This window comes from Schistocerca gregaria, unplaced genomic scaffold (assembly GCF_023897955.1).
Source record: "Schistocerca gregaria isolate iqSchGreg1 unplaced genomic scaffold, iqSchGreg1.2 ptg000292l, whole genome shotgun sequence".
Lineage (NCBI taxonomy): Eukaryota > Metazoa > Arthropoda > Insecta > Orthoptera > Acrididae > Schistocerca > Schistocerca gregaria.
In genome coordinates, this window is record NW_026061780.1 from 220,425 (window position 1) to 224,160 (window position 3,736).

The window sequence follows — 3,736 nt, forward strand, 5'->3', positions numbered from 1 at the left end:
CCCTAAGGTATCTACTTCTAAGAAACTCATTCTAGCAGATGTTCGTGTTTCAAATTTGGAATATTCCATTTGTCTTCCCTGGCGAAGGAATTTCGGAAAACTGCGTTCAATAACTCCGCTTTAGCGGCACAGTCGTCGATAACAGTACCATTGGCACTGCGCAGCGAAGGTATGACTGCGTCTTGCCGCTTGTGTACTTTACATACGACCAGAATTTCTTCGGATTTTCTACCAAAGTGTGAGTGAAGTGAATGAGGAGTGCATACGAGAGACATCTATAAGGAGTCCGAGAAAATCTGTGCGTCATGCATCCCATGATCTCAAAATAGCTCCAATGACATAGTGGAAAGTCCTGCTACAGAAGGTGTCAATGAAATCATTCAAACTGGAGCTAGTGCAGGAACTCAATGATGATGACAAAGACAAGCATTTTGAGTTTTGTTCAGAGTTGCAAAAACTGAATGAGGATGGTAATGGCTTTGATTACATAATATTTACCAGGGAAGCCATTTTTCACACTAATGGGAAAGTGAACAGGCATAATTGTCATATCTGGGGGTACAAAGCATCCACACGAATGCGTTGAATTTGAGCATGAGTCCCCAGAAGTGAATGTTTTTTTTTGTGCCTTGTCATACCAAAAACAGCACAGGCAATTCTTCTTCACTGAGAGCACTGTTACTGGATATTCCTACTTTGATATCTTGCAGCAATGGCTGATACCTCAAATGCAACTGGACCCTTCATTCATCTTTCAGCAGGATGGAGCTCCAACCCATTTTCATCGTGAAGTTTGTGGGTGTGTGAACACAGAGCTGCTGCATCGATGGATCGGCCTTGCTACAGAAGAGGACAGGTGTTTCACTAAATGGTTCCCCAATCACCACATCTCACTCCGTGTGACTTTTTTTCTGTGGGGACACATTACAGATCTGGTGTGTGTACTGCCTCTACCACATGATGTAGCAGTGCCCTGTTTGTTTGGAAGATTTTTACAGGTTTGCTTCAAATTGCAATATGTATGATATCTGTGCAATAATTACTTGAAAGTGTTCCTGGACTTTATGTACACCCTATATAAAGGTATGATAGGAGTGGCAGGCTTGTTAACATGGTGCTGAAATGTACAATGGTAGCTAACGAAAAGCTCTGTTTGATGTGTTGCAGACACTACTGGCTATAACAACTCCCACATTTAGGTATTTAAATATTATTCTAATGTTCTCGTAAGATAAGGCATAGTATTCACTATACTATTGTTAAAAACAGCATTGTTTATTAAACATGTTATCTTCTATATGAACCTTAAAAATTATTTAGATTTGTTTCAGCTATTGCCACATGATTTACAGTCACTTCAACTTAAAAAAATATACGAAAAAGGAGACAAACATTTTTTTCAAGGCACTTTCTTGATCCTAAATTACCACAGCATTACATTTAAATGTTTAGCAGCCAATACCATTTTTCACAGCACCTGACATTTCTTGTAACTGTACCCAAGATGTAGTCTGGAATGTCTGAAACACCATTATCATTAGTTACCTTTATAATTCAGTCAATATATGTATTATATTTTCTTTAGCAACAGTCCTTCTCACACAGGCAAGCAAAGCCACAAACATTTCATCCTGGTTACTGTAAATGCACTCCAAGAACTAGCACCTCTACTTTGTGCAGTACTCTGTTTCACCCATAGCAGTTCAATATACCAGACTGTACACAAAATGTTCACCACATCTTGTACTTTTTCTGTAAAATGTTTGTGTTTCTGACCCTGCACAATTTGTCAGATACTCCCGGCAGTACACACTGTTGAGTATTAATCAAATCCCAGGGTAGCTTGCTTGGAATCATTTCAGTTAAGACACTAATCCCATGTTCCCTGTGATCTTAACTGTCTTGGGGTGATTTCCATGCTTCAATGTAGCAAGCTGTACAATGATAACTGTAACTGAATGCAGAAAATTAAGAATTGGAAATATAACAATAATAGACACAGTGTAATCCAATGAGCAATTCTACGTTCACTTACTCATTTATATTTCAGCTTTCTATTCAATTGGAGGCTTTTTCCCCCATCATTTGTAATGAATAACCATGTCTCTGAGCTGGCAATTATAATACCAACACTTCTAGGGATACGAGTTGTGACATTTCACACCTTCCAAAAGCACATGAAAATATTCTGAATTCAAATTTTGAAGATGGAACATTTTGGTGCTACATAGGCACTGTAATACACAGATTGAACACGATTCAACAGCAGAAACATATTACAAAATTAGATACTGTTATAAAGAGAAGATCCCTGATTTTGTTGTAGCAACTCAATATCATTCCTGTGTTTAGTCACTTCTCTGCCAATTCAGTTACAGTTACCTTGACAGAGAGAACACTTAAAATAGCAGAATGTCTGTGCTAGTAGTAAGTGGCATGCATTCTAATGTCTTACAAAGGTTGAATTGCAATCACACAATTCAATTTCTGAGGTTTAGAAGCAGTTTATGTTGGGATCACTATAAAACCACTTACATGCTACTTTGGCCCTCGAGATGTGCCAATGACTCGGATGGCTTGCTGTCAGATGCATTTTGATCTTTTTGGGTGTACAAGGGCTGTGGTCCAGATGATCACACACATTGTCTGCGAATTTTAGATGCTAAAGTGAAGAAAAGTTTTCAGTCGCAGCTATTGATTTGCATTAAAACAGGGATTTAACTTTGAGTATTGCACCATAAACCTGTTTTGATAGTAAAACATGCAAAAACTAAGCTCATTCTTCACCCAGAGAGGTGCTGGTGAGTCTCCACAACACTGGTGGCCTTTACCTAAGAGGGTTCCATTTAAATAGGTCTCATTTCTATTGCTGCCTTTGTACACTGTGTGTACCTAGAAGTGAGTTTCTATACTTGTTCAAGTTCATGCTGTATTGCATCCTAATAAGATGGAAGGAGGAGGTCGGAATTGAAAAAAGTGCTGTAATTGTAGCTCTGCATCACAAAGGCTATAGGAACAAAATTTGGCCTAACCAAGCTTACAGTAGTGTATACATTGCTCTGGTGCCAGCTCAAGTGTTTGACAATCTGGAAGACCCTGAGTAACACCGTAAAGCAAAGATTAGTTCCTATGTGTACAGAGTAAATGTGAGGACTCCTCCTGCACCTAAAGTAAACAATATGTGAGAAGCTCCAACCTTTGTCTCAACAGAGCAATGCCATTTGTGTGACCATGACTTAAATGGATGGATAGAGAGAAGTTGAACTGATTGCAATGGGCACAGCAATGTAAAAACTGGAGAGCGCAGCAATGGTCCAAGGATTAATCGAGTTTTAAATTTGTAAGCCTTCACTGAATGTTTACTCATTGACATTGTGGAGAACATATGAAGTCAGTACTGATCAACAATTCAGTTCAATCTGCCAAGAAGCATACTAGTTGTGGGTTGATCTGCAGCAAGACAATGATCTCAGACAGACTTCTAAATTGTGCCAATAGTAAGTCAATAGAGGAAAGAAATTTGGGAAACTGAAGAGTATGGTCTGGTGAAGTCAGCCACCTCACTTAAATCCCATCGAATACTTACGGGATGAACTTGAGGGAGGGAGATTAAACACTAATGTCCCACTGAAAACAAGGTTATTAGAGACGGAGCACAAGCTTGGATTAGGGAAGTCGACTCTGCCCTTTCACAAGAACCATCACGGCATTTGCCTGAAGCGATTTAGTGATATAA